Source organism: Mirounga leonina, unplaced genomic scaffold (genome assembly GCF_011800145.1).
Source record: "Mirounga leonina isolate KUSES-001 unplaced genomic scaffold, KU_Mleo_1.0 Mir_127, whole genome shotgun sequence".
Taxonomy (NCBI): domain Eukaryota; kingdom Metazoa; phylum Chordata; class Mammalia; order Carnivora; family Phocidae; genus Mirounga; species Mirounga leonina.
Genome location: NW_023270316.1, coordinates 74,169,073 through 74,187,452, shown reverse-complemented (window position 1 = coordinate 74,187,452; position 18,380 = coordinate 74,169,073). Strand labels below are relative to the sequence as shown.

The 18,380-nt window shown below is 44.2% G+C and overlaps 1 protein-coding gene across 2 annotated transcripts in view; it reads left to right on the top strand.

Annotated features, from left to right (window-relative positions):
* Window positions 1-12,529: 12,529 nt before the first annotated feature.
* The window catches only part of WASF3 (WASP family member 3), a 125,114-nt gene continuing 119,263 nt past the window's right edge, over window positions 12,530-18,380 (top strand). Inside the window, exon 1 of one of the 2 annotated variants that reach the window (XM_035003656.1) lies at window positions 12,530-12,684. The gene's annotated coding sequence lies outside the window, so the exon portion shown is untranslated. The remainder of the gene's footprint in view (window positions 12,685-18,380) is intronic. The other variant, XM_035003655.1, reaches the window with a different exon arrangement.

The following is an 18,380-nucleotide window of genomic DNA, read 5'->3' as shown; positions in this document are numbered from 1 at the left end:
TGGCTCCTTTCCTTTCCAAGGTCTGAAATCTCACTCCTGCCGAGGGAGAGGCGAAAGGAGGGTTGGGTGGATGGCTGGGTGGATGGGTGTTTGGAAGGATAGATGGGTGAATGGATGGGTAGATAGATGGATGGTTGGATGGATGGATGGTTGTTGGATAGATGATGGTTGCATGGGTGAATAGATGAATGGGTGGATGGATGGATGGAATGATAGATGGAGGCTTGGGTACCTGCATACCTATACATAACTGCTCTGTTCCAATAACAACATTATGATTTGAGAGGCACAGAAAGAAGTGCTAAAGATCCTAAGCCAGCGTTAGGAAGGAAATTTTTATAGGGGCATCTGGGAACTGTTTTGCCAGGTAATCTAGTTGTCAAGAGTGGAAGGGAGAGTGAGAGAAAAGGGTGATAATATTAAAAATAGATACAAAAATACAAGGTGAATTTTATCTCTTGGTTTTATTTTTGAAATGAGAACCATGAATAGCCACATTCTTACCCATTCTTCATCTTTCTTGGCTTTTCATAGGGAACTCTTACCTAAGCACATAAGATGAATAGTCAGATCTAAGCCTCAAATACATTTTATACCAAGAATTAGGAAAACTTTAGGGGTGCCTGGGTGGCTCAGATGGTTAAGCGTCTGCCTTAGGTTTAGGTCATGATCCCAGGGTCCTGGGATCGAGTTCCACATCAGGCTCCCTGCTAGGCGGGGAGCCTGATTCTCCCTCTGCCTCTGCCTCTCTCTCTCTCTCTGTCTCTCTGTCTCTCTGACTCTCATGAATAAATAAATAAAACAACATTTAAAAAAAAAGAATTAGGAAAACTTTTTAAAGTATTATTGATGGGCCTGCAAGAGTGCTTCTCATTCAGCATGATATTTCCCTTAGGCTATAGAGGCAGTTCCTGTCTAGGAGAATGGAGCCCCAAGAGTGGGTGTTCCTTGGTATCACCAAGAGAGTTAAGTGAATCTCAGTTCTCAATAAAAATGCCAAAATGTGACTACTAATAAGAGAAATTAAGCTAAGATCTCATTAGTTGTGTGTTGTTTTTTTTTTTTAAGATTTTATTTATTTATTTGACAGAGAGAGACACAGCAAGAGAGGGAACACAAGCAGGGGGAGTGGGAGAGGGAGAAGCAGGCTTCCAGCCGAGCAGGGAACCTGATGCGGGGCTCGATCCCAGGACACTGAGATCATGACCTGAGCCGAAAGCAGATGCCTGACCACTGAGCCACCCAGGCGCCCCAAGATCTCATTAGTTTTAATATATCTAAAGTAATGTCGTAACACAAGTTGTTTTTTCCTAAGAATCTGGCATTGTTAGTCTGTGTCATATTGCTCAGAGCAAACAAGTATAACTATGTCCATTTGGTAGAGTATGCTACCATGGGGACTGCTGATCGCTTGGTGATGTGAGCCCATGCATGAGGTCTCCTGTCTGTCAAGAGGAAGACCAGATTCTGGACCAGAGGTGTCCCAGCACACGGTGAGTGTCTAGTGAAGCTATGCTTTCTCTGCTTGTTCTTCTGCTTGTTTCCATTTCTCAAGGGCAACCCTGGCTATGCACAAATTCTACGCAGTTTGGACTAAGTAGTGTGTTTTCCACTGACAAGTGTAAATAACTGAAGGATGTTTTCTGAGATTGAATTGGGCACCCCGTTGGTGTTTGAGTTAAAGAGGCAAACCACCCCTGATTTCAGATAGCACCCGAGAAGAGTCGTGACTGTCAGGGAGAGGAGATCTTGTATGGGAAGTAACAAGCATGGCCTTGTTTCATCTTTTATACTTTCTGCTTTTGCATTTTAATTTTTTACTTTTCTAGATTTTTAAACCTAAATTACATTTACCCGATCTCTATTTCATTATTTACACCTTTTTGACTTTCAGTCTTGATGTGGCTTAATTAATTCTCTTACTTAAAATGTTTAATTGATGTTTTAAAGTACCATGAATTAATCTTAACTGATTAGATTTATTCTCCTCTCAAACGACTACCTCCCCTTGTATTCTTTCTTTTCTCTAATATTTTAAATACTTTGTGATTTCATTTTAGGAATCATACATAGTTCAGAATTTGATTTGGGGGATCACAGGACCAGACAGGAAACAGGAATATGTGACTCAAGCCAGAGAGAAGACGAGAGGTGGGCAGATGGCAAGGGTCCCTGGAGAGAGCACTTCCTGCCTAGAAGATCCAAATGAAGAAAAGCAACATTGATCCAAGTATCTAGGATGCAAAGCAGCAGTTAATGGTGCTAATTCTCGAGCAGGATTATTGTTTGGTTTTTTCTTTTTGTTTGTCTATATTTTCAGCATCTTACAAATGTCCATTACAATGCTTTTGTAATCATGGGAGGAGAGTGAAAACAAAAGCAAAAGACAACATAACAGAAACACTATTCCAGCCAGACAAATGCGTCTGTTGGCTGTATATGGCCTGCAGGATCCAGTGTGTGACCTTGATTTATTTTCTTAATGGCAGGACAGAAACTCACATTGCAAAGAGGGGAGGCTGGAGGCCCTGCTCCTCACTGCAGCCACCCTCCTGCCCTCCTCCTCAGGCTCCATGCCTCTCAAGGAGAGCTCTCCCCAAATCTTTACTTGTTGGGTCTCCAAGCTCCTATGAGTAAAATTTCTTACCAGTGAAACTTAAGGAGCACTTTGTACATTCCAAGTGCTCCTGTTTCTTCTGAGCAACTGAGTTTTTTTTATTTAATAGCTACTATGCATCATGTTTCTTTCTTTGGGTTGGCAGCTACCTCAGAACCAAATAGAATAGTTGCTGTTCATGATTTTAGTATTATCTCACAAATGTCCAACCCTCATGTTTCTTCTTTGATTTCCTCATTAATTTGTAATCCTGTTTTTGTTGAATATATACCGTCAGATACCTTAAATCTTCTTTGTAATAATATAGTGTGTATATAAAGTAATTAACTAAATGAATATGACTTGCCTCAGTTTACTTCCTCAGTCTCATGTCTGTAAAACTCTTTCCACACTGCTCTTCTATACACACACACACACACACACACACACACCCCATATGCATCAGTTTCCCAGGGCTATCCAGAATTAACAGAGATACTTACCTGCCTTTCTGCTTTGCATTTGGTATCACCTCTGCCCAGAGTTGGCCCTTTGTCTACCTTACTGATTCCTACTCATTCTTTCAGAGTTTGAATCTCCTGCTCAAGTAGCCTCCTTCAGTTTCCCTCTTCTGCCTTTCCACTTAAGATACTTCTCACAACACTCACAGAACCCTCTAGAATAGTGTGTATCCTAACTGTAATAGTCTGTTTGCTTCTCTTGATCTTCTCCACTAAACTGGGAATTCCCTGGTGGCTGGGACTTTTACTTTTTTGACATTCCCATTAAGTGCAAGTAAAATGTTCTCCGGACACGTGCCCACACGGAAATGAGTGACAAAACATAAAATAGAAATCAGTGAGAACACTTCCAGAGGTATGGGCCTTTATTTAGGTGGATTCATCTATTCTACATAGATTTGATCTAGTCATTTCATCATGCATCAATGTCAATGGATGACATTACCTTAAATCACTTGGATCCCCCTGGAGAGCAAGGTTTCACTCACTCTATTAATATCTGTCATGATAGATCATTTGGTTTGCTACACACTGACCTTGCATTCAGTTGGGTAGAGAGATGGTTCAGGTTTTCAGATTCTAAACCTTCACACAAATAGTGTTTGACTGTGCATTTCTATCTCTTCATTTATACAATACCCAGTACATTTCCTTAGCATTCACCATGCAACTCCAGATGTTTTCCTTCAAACCTACTCTTTCTCCGGTCTCCCTGGTCTGTAAAAACATCCTCCTGCTCCTCTCCCAGAAGCCTGAAACCTTGAAATAGGCTCTGACATATTAATCCTCTCCTCTTCCAGGGCATGGCCAAACCCCGTGGATCGTGCTCTAGAACATGTCCCCCGTGAGCTCTTGCTCTTCCTCTCAGTTGGCACCTTCATTGCCTGTCACGTACTGTGAGGACTTTATCTCAACTCTCTTCTGTGATCCACTGCACCTGGGTGAGAAGACTCTTCAGAAGGCCCACTCGCTCTCCCATGCACTTTGTCCACAGTGCTGGGCCCCACCTCTGGGCTCACACACCTTGTTGAACAAACTGTCCTCACAGATGCCTCACGGTCTTTGTCTGAATTCCTTACAAGACACTAGTCACCCTACAGAGTTACATCCTAATCTCTTCTTCCACCTTCTCTGCAACTTTCTTGGCATTTCCCAGTTCTGCAGCTTCTCCCAACTCTGCCATTTCACACCCCGGGAGGGGCCCTTGCCCAGACAACTCTACTTCTTCAAGTGACACCTGCCCCTCAAGCTCAACTTGGTTGGTACCTCTTCTATGCTTCCACGTGATGGATTTATTTTCCCTCTCCCTGATATTCCAGTGGGATTTAATTTAAAATTTACTTCTCTCCTAGAACCTACTACATTTTTTTCTTGACTTACATTTGTTTGTTTGTTTTTGCATTTGAAAACATGCCTGAATTTCCCTTTCCATGCTGGAGGGATTCTCCTTGATGTCAGGAAAAAACATTATACTTGGCTTGGCATCCTCCAGAACATCTTGCAACCTATGTCTCCTTTTAGGAATGCTTACTGAATATAATTAGTCCTTCGTATGTAGTAACTAAGAAAACCTGATTATCTCTTAAGGGTAGTGAGGGCTACAGGATGGGATATGGGGATCACAAAGAGGAATAAACACCCTCCCCCCCCCCGAATGACTCCGGCTTGGAACTAAGGTAATCAGTAAATCTAGGATTTGTTAAAATAAAAATCTTCTGAGACCCCAGGCAAGTCATTTAACTTCCTTGTATCTTAGATAACTCGTCTATCAAATATCGCATCTTCAAGGGCTTTTCTAAGGAAAACAAACTTTTAAAAAATGCCCAAAATCTGTTAAGATCTTTATATTTTATAGGAAAAGCCTTTGCATAAATAACCCCCATATAAATGGGTTTGGAATGGTTAACCAGCAAAACTCCCAGGCCCCGCTGGTCAAGGGGAACCACTGATAATGAAGGCAGGTTCTTCAGGTAGCATCAATCTGGGAGTTCTTTCCTTCCTGTCAAGGCCCCGGTGGCTTATATAACTCTACCTTGCCACAGCACAGAGATAAAAGCCGTCCTGGGCAATTGCAGCAGGTAATTCTGTAGACTATGCATTGCAAGAGAGTGTTGTATGTTTGTTTCAGGAGCAAATTAGGAACAGTAATAACCCAAGCAATAAAATGAAGACTCTGTATTTTAATAACTGAATTTGGAGCAACTGCTCTTCAATTTTTGTAATAATATGAAGATAAGGTACATGTGGGTCTTAAAGTAGCAGAGGTCTCAGACAGGGATGAGCTCATCAGAGGAGGGTCTCTATGGGACCAGCACAGGGTCGTTCCCTTGACAATATCAGGCTACAGGGTTTGTTTTAAAAATTTTCCTATTGCAGTAGGTAGGTGTATCCTATACCCTATTTTCCATTTGTTTAAATGTGTAGAGTGGGGGCGCCTGGGTGGCTCAGTTGGTTAAGCGACTGCCTTCGGCTCAGGTCATGATCCTGGAGTCCCGGGATCGAGTCCCGCATCGGGATCCCTGCTCAGCAGGGGGTCTGCTTCTCCCTCTGCCCTCTTCCCTCTTGTGCTCTCTGTCTCTCATTCTCTCTCTCTCTCTCAAATAAATAAATAAAATCTTAAAAAAAAAATGATAATAAATGTGTAGAGTGAACTTCAGCTCACTTCATACGCTCTGGTTTAGTTATTTCCAGGTAAACCTTCTGCGTTGTTTGTAAATTACTGATTTAAAACAGATTTCCTTCAGGTGGTGAAGGAAATGGATCTAATCAATCAACAAGTGCAGTCTGGAGAGGGAGAGGGTTGAAAAAGAGGAATCATTAATGTTCTCTGAACACTGGCAATTGTACAACTACTTTTAGGCTCATTTTATATGAGGGAAACGGATGGGGGCTCAGAGACGTTAACTTCCCTTCCTAAGTAAATAGTGGATGTAGAGCGTGAAGTCTCAGTGGTTTCATTCAAGAGCTCATGCTCTTTGCATCCCATCCCTGTGCCTCCTAAGGTTCTGGGGTCCAGAGTAAGCAGACAACGAATGGCGTCTACTTATGGCCCATGCACATCTTGCTGTAACACCTTCTGCAGCCAGGTAACTTCGGATCCAGGTGTTCTTCCTCCCCTCTCCCCCGAGCAAGGTCAGGACTGTGTGTCTATTGGATGAGGGTCAAGGAAAACGGACAAGTGTCACGTGGGGCTGGGGCAGTGTGGAAACAGGCAGCATACACAGGCCATGGTGATTTGACCTACGCCCGCTGCCAGGCCCACCATCACTGGGGCACCTTCGTTCTTCCTGATGTTATTGTCATCAGCTTCATGACAAAAGGAAGCCTGTGGAAATTTCTGAGTCTGATGCCTTGGAGCTCTCTGTCTTTAAGTGCTGTTTGGATTGCTTGCATATTAGTTTTCCCTATGATATTATGAAAATCCATTCAACAAATATTAACTATGTGCCTAGCATGTGTTAAGAACTAGGGGTTCAAGATGAATAAGAGAGAGTCTCTGCCCTCTAGGAATTGCCTGCCTGGTGGGGGACAATGAGACGTGGTAGGAGAGACAGGTGGAGTGTAAGGAGAGTCCAGGTGCAGGTGTGAAGACCTACACGAAGGCTCTGGAGAAGGTGGCATATGAACTGTGTTGTGAAAAGCGAGGTTCCCGGGTGAAGAAAGGCAGGAAAGATATTCAGACAGAAAATGTCCAGGCACGCAGGAAGAGCGGTAGGGGTGCAGGAGGCTTTGGGGAAACTAGTTGGAGCTGGGAATTATTAACTTACCTTGTAGACCCATAGGAGCCTCTGAGGGTTTTGAACAGGGGAGAGATGCAATTAGATCTGTGTTTTAAAAATCACCCATGAGAGAGGCCTGGGTGGCTCAGTGCGTTAAGCGTCTGCCTTCGGCTCAGGTCATGATCCCAGTATGCTGGGATCGAGCCCCACATCGGGCTCCTTGCTTGGCAGGAAGCCTGCTTCTCCATCTCCCTCTGCCTGCCACTCCCCCTGCTGTGCTCTCTCTCTCTCTTTCTCTCTGACAAATAACGTTTAAAAAAAAAAATCGCCCATGATATAATGCAAAGACAGACCAGAGGGGAATGAAACCATGGGAAATGTGTTAGGAATACTTTTCCAGCACAGAAGGTGATGGTAGCAGCCTCAACCTGAGTGACGGCCACGGGAAAGGCGTGGAAGGACCGACTTGACGGAAGTCACGGCTGTGAGGTCAGAATGGTGTGGACCCATCGTTCCACTGTCTCACTTTGCGATTTTCCGGGCTGTCCTGCCCACTGGAAAAACAGCTTTCCCAGGAAAGTACCACTTGAGTAACCCTGGTAAATAACAAACTTTTTTGGTGCCCTCTCTCTAAAATGGGCATAACACCATATATCCCACAGATATTATATTAAATATAACAAGTATAACCATATGGCAAGTAGTGAAGTCTCAATTCATGTTCATTATATTCACCTTCCCATTTTTTTTCCTCGCTGAAAAATAAAGTTAATACCGATTGACTGCCCTGCTCTCATGAGATAATTAGGTTAATATTCCAAGTTAAGATAAAGTTCCTCATTTTTCCCAGGAAGATTTTTTTCTTGGGAGATGTGGGTATGTAGATGTGTGTATTTATTTCACTCTAGTGTCAAGATAAAAATAGATACTCTCCTTCAAAAGGAAGCTAGACTAAGTGACGCATGTTTATAAAGATTTATGTATGGAGCTAAATTAATTCTTGAAAACTGAGGTATTTGTAGTCAGCATTTCACTTCATTCTGAGAACAAGTACAAATGAACATGTCGAAAGTGATGACAGTTATTATGCTTTTAATTTGATTTCTTACATATTCTAATTTTATTCTTTTAATCAGTAACCACTCTTGTTCGTTAGCTTCCCCAAAGTGAGACTGAACTCAGTTCCTAATACAAAACAATTTGTAATTTTTATGTAATATGACACGCTATTAAGTAAAAAGAACAGACAATTGTTTTTTCACAAAAGACTTAGTAATGATAAAGGAGAACTTAAGCTAATCACTGAGCAGGTATCTAATTTATAGAGCATCTTGAAAAAGACACTGCATCATCACTACCTGAGTAATCTGATTAAAGTAAAGATGACACTAGAACTACATTTTAACTTTGGGAATTTATCCAAGAACTTGACCAGGCAAGGGTAAAGAGGAACAAAGATGACACATTTCAAGAGGTTTTAAAAATATCGTTGGGAAGATCGTAGGAATATGCTTGAGAGCTTGTTTGGTTGTCATAATAACACTAGACTGCAGGCATTCAGCTCGCTGGTAGGTCTAGAACCGGCTGCACCTCGTGCTTCATGCACATTGTTTCACAAAAACGTGAATGATGGCTCACTCACCTTGCATCACCAGAATTCTCCTTAGCATGATGCCATACCACCAGCCTCCCTTGCCCCCAAGTTTGATTTTACTAGCTTGGCATGATACCAGTTCGTGGGGATAAGGACATTCTATGTCAGACTGGACAGTTACTTACAGAAAACAAAAAGGGAAACAATGCATCTTGAGTAGTTAGACACACCTCGTCTCTGTGGTCCCATTTTATATGCTCTGCTTGTCTTTTTTTATATACTAGAACAATCAAGACATTTTTGCTCTTGGAGATACATGCTGAAGTATTTAAAGTGTCTTGGTGTCTGCAATTTGCCTTCAGTTGTTGAGTGAAAAAAAGTCATGTACACAGAGAGAGACTCTGATGAAGAATGAAGAAGCAAATATGGAGGTGCATAGACATTTGGTGAATCTGGGTAAAAGGTAGATAGGAATTCAGTGTACCATTTCTTCAGTGTTTCTTTACATTTGAAAATTATTCAATATAAAAATTGGGAGAAACCCCTAAATTGAAAAAAGTATATGTGATAAACTTTTTAAGATTTAGCAGTAGTTGAAGGGCAATAGAATTTGTCTGTAAATGCATTAAAGACCCATAAATAAAATGAAGGTGGCTTCTCCAAAAAAAAAAAAACCTTATTTCTTTTTTATTATGTTAACTTCATTATGTTAACATCATTATGTTAACTATGGTTCCCTTTTTCTAATGATTAACAAACTTTATTTTTTAGTAAAGTTTTAGATTTATAGCATAATTGAGCAGATAGTACATAGTATATAGACTCACCCTACCCTCCACCCCCTACCACTTTACCTCTTGCACAGTTTCTTCTATTATTAACGACTTGCATTAATGTGGTTATAATTAATGAACCAATATTAACACATTTTTATTAACTAAAGTCCATAGTTTACCTTAAGGTTCACTTTTGTGTTGTACATGCTATGAATTTGACAAATATATAATGCCATGTATTCACCATTATAGTATCATACAGAATAGTTCCCCTGCCCTAAAAATCCTCTGTGCTCTGACTATCCATCACTCCCTCCCCTAACCCCTGGAAACCACTGATCTTTTTAGTCTTCATAGCTTTGCCTTTTCCAGAATCTCATAATTGGAATCTACAGAATGTAGCCTTTTTAGATTGGCTTCTTTCACTTAGTAATATACATTTAAGATTCCTCCGTGTCTTTTCATGGCCTGATAGCTCATTCTTTTTATCATTGAATAATGTCCTATCATCTGGATGACCACAGTTTGTTTATCCATTCACCTACTGAAGGATTGGTTGCTTTCATTGTTTGGTGATTATGAGTACACATTTGTGTGCAAGCTTTTGTGTGGACATAAGTTTTCAACTCATGTGGGTAAATACCAAGGAGTGCGATTGCTAGACTGTGTGGTAAAACTATGAAAAACCGCCACACTGTGTTCCAAAGTGGCTATACCATTTTGCATTCCCATCAGCAGTGAATGAGTGTTCCTATTGCTCCACATCCTTGCCAGAATTGGATATTATTAGTTTTTTGAATTTTAGCTATTCTAGAAGATGTGTTGTGGTATTTCACTGTTGCTTTAATTTGCAATTCTTTGACATATGCTATTGAGCATATCCTTATTTGCCATCTGTATATTGCCATCTCTACCTCAGGGAGATGTTTGTTCAGATCTTTTGCTCATTTTTAAACTGGTTGTTTGTTTTCTTACTGAGATTTGAATGCCTTTTTTTCTAAGTGGGTCATCTCATGAATAGAGTGAGGGTCCAATCACGTATTCATTTATTCCACAACTATGGCAGAAACTGCATTCCTCTTCTCCTTTATGAACAGAAACCTGACATTGTTGCAGACAAGGTCCCTGGCCTTAAATACTTAGTGTTTCAGACTCCTTTCCATTGAGTGGAGGTCGGGGGCCGGGGGTGGGGAAATGGTCAGTGTGACACAGTGTGGCCAATAAGTGCTGGTCGGCGCTTCCCAGACAAATTGTTAACAAGGAAGACTCAGTGGGCATGCACCTCTTTGATCTTTTGCCCTTCACCCATACCCCTGACATTTTCCAGAATGTGATACAGTGCCCAGAAGGGGAGCAATCATCTTGTGAGGAGGCAAAGTCACTAGACAAGGACAGTAGAGCCAATGGATAGAAGGAATCTGAGGTACAATGACACCTTGGAGAAGTTGCAGAAGCCCAGGGCTGTCCCTAGACTTCCTGTTATGTGATGAGAAGCACCCTCTATTTGGTAAGAATTTAGTCAAGTTTCTGTTACAGGCAACCAATTCACTCCCTGATATTTTTTAAGCAATGTTAAGTGTGAGACGCTATCTCCCTAACAAGACTATTCTGAGCATTTTTTATTTAAAGGGACTGGTTCACAGAAGTACTACATTTGAAGAAATTTCTGTATATTATAGACACAATGCTAAGGATGGAGTTATACTTACATGTTCAGCACTGCATTAGACATTATGGGGAGAGGAAGCAAGAGCATAAAATAAGGACCTTACCCTCATGGAACTTAGCATCTAATTGGAGATAAGACTGACCTATATGAATCAATCCTGAACACTTCAGGACAGTAAGATTAAGGGCTAATAGTGGATGTAAACTAAGTGTAGCTGCAGTTCACATAAGGTGGGCTCACTGAGGAGGAGAGGAGCAAGGGAAATGTGATTAGCAACTCTGAAAACACACTTTGTGTATCCTACAGTTTCATATTTTTGAGCTTTAAATCAATGATCTAAATATAGACATGGAAGCTATTGCCTGGGTAAGTGAAGACAAAATGAAATGAAGGAAAGTCATTTTAATTTGTATACCAATTCAGCTTTGAATTCAGAGGAAATTTATCACTCTAGTATCAATATTTCAAATACAGAACACTGTAATAATTCACTAAAATTCTATTTACCTTATTAATTGCCAGTATATTTCATGTTGACATGAAATGGAAACTAAGTATATGTTACCTTAAAATAGAGCTTTTGAAATCCTTCCTTTGGAAGTAAGGTAGGTTAATAGATTAACACAAGAGGGGCCGGGTGATTTTTCTTCTGCATTTCTGGTGTTGCAAACATTGCTAATATTGTTAGCAACTGCTATTCATTTTTCCTAGCTTGTAGTTGCTGTAACTAGATGTAACAGATGTGGACAGTTATCACACGTCTGTACAGACAAGAGCGAGACAACCTGTATTAGTTTTTCCTGGACTCTTCATTGGGATTTGAAATTTTTTTTCTTAAGTTTTTCAATATAGTTATCTTACTTGTAAATCAAAAAGAATAAAGGCACGCAAACCAAAATATAGATAACATTTCTATCTAATGTTTTTAAACTCCTTTCCTTCAGGACCTAGGAGAACATACTTGGCTTTTCTTTCTTTTCTTCTCTCCCTTCCCTTTCCATTCCTTTCCCTCTCCTTTCCCTTCCCTTCCCTCTTCCATTTTTAAGTTTATGCGTGAGTCATCAAGTACCACCTGGCTGGGTTTGATTGCCACGGGGCTTAGTTTCAGTGCTATGTCATGTTTATAGGCATTGTGAATTTTCTCACATGTGGGGTGGAGGGAGACTGGATACGAGAATAGGCAGAATGCTAACGGATTTGAGAAGGACATAAACCAACAGATGACGATGGCTATGATCCTCTCAAGGTTGCCCGAACCCTTAACCTGGCAGGACCTCTGACTACCTACAGGTAGATGGACGTTTTTGCAGGGGCCCTCAAAACCCAGGTAAGGTTAGGGTATTGCAGTGGGTACATCGTCAGCAAAGGTGATGGAAGGGCCCCTTAACGATAAACTCGGCCCAAAGTATCCCCACCTCTCCACTCTACAGGCACTCGGGCCAAAGCCTCATCCGGAATCGGGGGCGGAGGACCGATCATGAGAGCCACCTCCTCCGCAATCCCCCGCCCCTCGGCGCCGACGCTCCGCGCTTCTTCCGTTTCCCCATTGGCTGAGGCGCTCGCCAATCCTGGCGAAGCGGCTTGGTGAGAGGCCTCTGGTTGGTGGAGCCGGCGCTGAGCCCCCCTCTTGCTCCGGCCAGGCCCCCAGCCGAGAGGGGGCGTGGCCGCGGCCGTGGCCGGGCCGGAGGCGGCGTCGCTGGCGCCGCTGCGTGCGGTGTGGTGCGGGGCGGGGGCGCCAGGCGACCGCGGCTCGGCGGGACCATGGAGCTCGCAGCGCAGCCCCGGCGCCGGCGGCGGAATCGCGGACCGGTGAGTGCGGGCTGCGGCCGGCGGGACTCTTCGGTCCTGGCCCCTTCACTGCTTGGCTCCGGGCCGAGAGGCTGCCCCGGGGGAGGGGCGGGCGCGGGCCGGGCCCCCGCAGCCCCGTAGCCAAGTGAAGTTGCTGCATCGCGCCGGGCGCGCTCGGGCGGGCAGCGGGGCCCACTGCGGGCCGCGGCGCCGCCCCGCGCCTTGCCCTGCAGCCCAGCCGCATCCTCCGCGCCGCCTCCCGGGCCGGCTGGGGCTTCCCGCCGTCGCGGCGCGGCCCCGCGGCCGCTCTCGCCCGCGCCGTCCTCCGGCCCTCGGCCCCGGTGCTGCCCGGCGCGCGCTCCCCGGTCTGCGGGGCAGGCGCCCGCCATCCCGGCCGCAGGTAGCGCCCGGGCCTCCACTCGCGTCCCACGGACGGTGCCCAGGGCTGCTCCGCGTCCGGGACTTTAACATCCCTAGGTTCCGCGCGCCCTGTCCGCATGTGGCCCAGTCCCCGCATGCCCGCCGCCCCGGGTCGGGCCCTCTCCACGGCTTCGCCCTCCCCGCGCCTCTGCGCCGGGTGCCCCCCCCCCCCCCCGGGGCTGCGGGCCCGCGGGGCTCCCAGCCTCCGCAGCCAGGCTCGGCTCCCCGAGCTCAGGACAGGGGGTCGTGCAGCCGGCGAGGGGTGCGCTGCAGGGCGAGGGGAGAAGGCTGCGCGCCGGGGAGCCGCTTCGCCCGCATGGATCATCCCCGGGAGACTTTCCCTGCGCGGCAGGCGGGGGCCGCGGCGCCTGGCCTCTAGCCCTCCTCCGCGCGGGAGCTCCAGCGAGTAGAAAACCTTCCCCTCTCCTTCTGTGATACTTACAGGCAATGGCGATTTCTTCTTCGTTTAGCCTCTCTGCAAGGGATAGTTCCGTGGCGGAGAGTAGAGTTCTTAATTATTAAGAAGCTGAGCGATGGGCTTATACGGATGAATGGGAGCATCTCATTTTCTTAGCCGCTATTGGGCGTATTAGGAATTCTTTCTCATTTGGGGATCAGTTTTAAATTCGCACTTTACCAGCAATAATTTTTGAGTTTTTAAAACACCGAAAATTGAAAGGTCCGTTTTTGCTTTGTGACTGTCCAAATCAAACGCATGCTGGGCATAAAATTTTTAAGATTCAGAGTCCACGTTTTATGAGGGGAGGGACTAAGCATTTGAAATACTTTTCATTTTAAAAATTAGGTTTGTCTAAAACTTAAAATGTCTCCGTCTCTATCAAAACTTAAGTTCAAAGTGTTGTAATTGACTTATTTTTCTTTTGCCTCTAGGGCAAATTCTGTTGAACCTCGGTTGCTTCTTTTTTGTATATGCTTTACTCAACTTTCCTTTTCTAGCAGTGAAACAATGCAGTGATTCTTGAAAGCTAGTTCTTTTATCTACTTGAGAGGTTAAACAAAGGAAAGGGGGGTTTGACCTTTCCCATAGGCAGTTCTTACTGTGTCTGGTCTCCTTTCTAATAGCGTCTGCATGGTGCTCATTTTTCTTCATTTTTGAAGATCTTAATTTGTATTCACTAAAGTTGTGTCCTTTTGGATGTTTAAAGCTCACTAGGTTGGGAAGTTTGACTTTATATATTTACAGTCTGACCTGTATTCCCTGTTGTCTTCAAACAGTGAAAAGAAGCTTGTTCTGGAACTCTACATATAAAAATTGTTCTTGCTTCTTCCAGTTGCTGACATGAAGTTGCTTTATGGCATTGTTTTATCTGTTTCCTTAAAATTTATGACCTAATAGTCAATGATGTGCTACCCTATTTTTAAAAATTCTGAAAATAAAGGTGGAACGCACTTTGCTAAGTGGTCATGCCAACGCTGTAGCTTCTTGTGCATGTGGCAAGTCACCTTTTGGTTTTTGGAATGTTTCCATTAAAACAGTTGCTTATTATAAGTATTAAAAGAATTGTATGTATTAGCCGGCCAGTTCAAGTTGTCTCCTTTTAGAGTGCTTCAGAGCACTTTCTCTGAAGAATAATCACAGATTATATTTTCCACTTATATGCTATTGTCATTTCTTATATTTTCTTGGGACTGCCTCCACATTGCTGTACAGACTTAGATGCTCACCTTCTCAGTCCTTTTTTCTTAGAAGCCGGTTTTCCTCTTTTTTTTTTTTTTTAAAGATTTTATTTATTTATTTGAGAGAATGAGAGAGAGCAAGCACATGAGGGGGGGAGGGTCAGAGGGAGAAGCAGACTCCCCGCCGAGCAGGGAGCCCGATGCAGGACTCGATCCAGGGACTCCAGAATCATGACCTGAGCCGAAGGCAGTCGCTCAACCAACTGAGCCACCCAGGCGCCCCCCGGTTTTCCTCTTTAAGGTCAAGTTTTCTTGGGACCTGCACTTGGGCATTTGGAGCCAAATGCTGCTTGTGGCCCCTGTGTTCTTCAGGGCTGGTTCTTTACACAGGATACATTTTATGCTGGTACTGCAGGAATACTGTCTACCAGTCATACCTAAGTAAGGCATATTGTAAAATAAATGGAGTATCACTATGGAGATACATGGAGTAACAAGTCTCAGTTCTTTTTTTTCTCCTCTTATTGGTGCCCTGTCCTGTTTCTTTCTCCAGAGGTAACCACACCTAATACGGTGGGGTGTGGCCTTCCAGAATTTTTTCTTCAGAAGCAGTTTAGTGGATGCTTGCTAAGTACCCGTACTATTTTGATACTGGGATTGCAGAAATAAGAGATAAAAGCTCTCGAGATGTTGATAGTCTGCCGAGACAGACAATTTCAGCACAGTGCAATCAGTGCTGTGATGGAGTTAGTAAGCAGAGAAGGATGTGAAGCATCACATGAATGACCTAGTCCGTTCATTCGCTTGCTTTATTCATTTGCTGTACTTCAGAGTTTATCCTATGTGCTGGGGATACAAAGATAAACAAGGCAGATGCCTCTTTCAGCGCCTGTTCAGCTGGGTTCTCGGACAGGTTTTTTTTTTTTTAAGATTTTATTTATTTTTTAGAGAGCGAGTGAGAGAGAAACAGCATGAGAGGGGAGAGGGTCAGAGGGAGAAGCAGGCTCCCTGCTGAACCGAGAGCCTGATGCAGGACTCGATCCCAGGACCCTGGGATCATGACCTGAGCCGAAGGCAGATGCCTAACCATCTGAGCCACCCAGGCGCCCTCTCGGACAGTTTTAACCATCGGTTTACAGTGCAGTGTATGGTACATGCTCTGAAAGGGGTCAGCTAGAGGAGCTCACAGGATGACTGCAAACCCAAGTTTAGGGACTATTCAGAGAGATGAGAAAAGCCTCCCAGAGAAATATGAGAGAAGGAATTGGTCAGAGTCGGGGTCGAGGAGAGGCTCGATAAAGGCTGTCAGAGAGATGGTGCATTGGAACAACTGAAAATGTATGGTGATGCGGCCACATGCAGAAGGGCAGGGAAGCAGGAAGAAACGAGACAGGAGAAGTGACTAGGGGCCGAGCCATCGAGGGTCTTGTGATTCTTGTTGTAAGGAGTTTGGACTCCTCTATCGGCAAAAGGAAACCGTTGCAGAATTCTGAAGCAAAAGGTCATGATCAGATTTGCCCTTTGGAGAATGGATGGAAGGGAGCAAGGGTGGGAGGTGAGAAAGTCGAAGAGGTGGGATTGCTGGGACTTGGTTGTTGGCTGGGGGTTGTATGTGTGTTGGGGGAGGTAGGAGAGGGAGGAGTTCAGGGCAGTGCCGAGTCCTAGCTGGCCAGTTGGGTGGATGATGGTGCCTTTCTTAGGGAGCTGCAGCCATTTGGACAATAAAAAGGCAGGTGCACTTGGCCTTGTTAAGTTTCCGGTGGCTGTGGGACACAGTGTATAGTTGACTACACTAGGGATCTGGCTGTCGGGGGATGTCTGGACTGGAGACAGCCATCCAAGGGTCCTTAGCACCGTAGTTCCCAAACTGTGTGCTGACGTGATGTAGTGAACTCACAGGGAGACTGCAGGATATTGAATTGGAGAAGGAAGCTCAGCAATACATAACATCTGTCCAACCCTGTGGGAAATACTAGCTCCAAATAGTCAACAGTTTCTACTATCCGTGTGCTGCCTTCCTTTTGATGATATGTTTGTAGGGAGAGGTGTTCAGTGGTTGCGTTCCATGGAACAGGAAATGAATGAGGTGATATCCAGTCCAACTCCCACGTTTGAGAAATTGTACTTGTGCTTTATTTAATAATGACATAAAGATACTCATTTTCTCTCAGTTGAAGTGTGCTTTTAAAAAATGGGTAATAAGGGGGGTGGGAGGATGGGTTAGCCTGGTGGTGGGTATTGAGGAGGGCACATTCTGCATGGAGCACTGGGGGTTGTGCACAAACAATGAATCATGGAACACTTCATCTAAAACTAATGATGTAATGTATGGGGATTAACATAAGAATAAAATTTTAAAAAAATGGGTAATAAGTTGTTAGGGCAAGAAATACTTAAGGTATTTGAACTTATCCAATGATTCAGTTACTCAGGCATTTCTTTTGGCCTGAGACACTAAGGGTGCAGTGAACAGAGAAGTTTCTGGAACCTCCGCCTTTGCCTGTATTTGTTAATTGAGGCTGTTGGAGTGGACGAAGTTATTCAAGAAGCATGTATAGAGTGAGAAAAGGAGTGGTGTAGAATGTGATCTGAGGAGCTTTTGGGTTCAAAAGATTAGCAGGAGAGAAGAGGCTCCCACATTGAGACTGAGGAAGACAGTTGTGTGTGTGTGGGGGGGTGGCGCATGAATGGTGTCTTAGAAGCCATGGTCCAAGAGAACATAAACAAAGAGGGATGCTAACAGCCAGGAAGTTACTAGTAATATAGGTGGTGGCAGTGGTGACGCAGTGATGGGGACATGAGCAGGATGGCCAGAGGGTTTAATAGTGGGAGCCAGGAAGCGGTGCCAATGTGTGTAGACAACTCTTAAGAAGGGTGGTGGTGGTGAAGGGTGGCTCGAGGAGGCTGGGTAAAGGCGGGGGGGGGGGACTTCTTCTTTTTTTTTTTTTTTTTGAATGGAAGTATTTGAGCATGTTAAGGAACGAAGAGGGAGGGGTGCTAGCTAGCCAGAGATCCAGATAGTGGTTCCAAAGTTTCCATTGGATTTAGCCCTAGGATCTAATTACTGGTTTTCATAACAGGAGCCTTACTTCTATGGACTAAGGAGTGAATGGCACTCAGGCGGGGAAGCTAATCAGGGTGTGCAGTGCTTTCTAAAACTTGGTATGAGGAGGAAAGAAGGGCATTCACTAGAGAGGGGCATCTGGTACAGGGTGAATTTTTTTTTTTTTTAAACAGTGACTTTATTAACTTTTTTTTAAAAGAATGCTTTTTTTTCTTCTTCTTCTTAAGACATGCTTTTCTTAGGACTCATGGGTCCTTCTCAGGGTGGGGTGCTCTGGGCAAGGCCGTGCCTTTTGCCAGGTCCTGGTGTCCCCTGAAAGTCGTATTGTCTGTGACTCTGCTGTCCTGTTTTCCTTTCTGAGTGGCCGCTTTCTCCTGTCAGTGTTCTGCTGCTTACCTCAAAGTCAGTTTTGTTTGTTTTGCGCAAAAGCTTATCCCATCGTAGCAGATGTCCTTAGATTAGGGTAATTTTTCCATGCTCAGATTTCGCCCTGAATCTTTGGAGTCACCCTGCTTTGTTTCTTCTCCCTGAATCTGTGCCTCTTCTCTTCTCTTCTCTTCTCTTCTCTTCTCTTCTCTTCTCTTCTCTTCTCTTC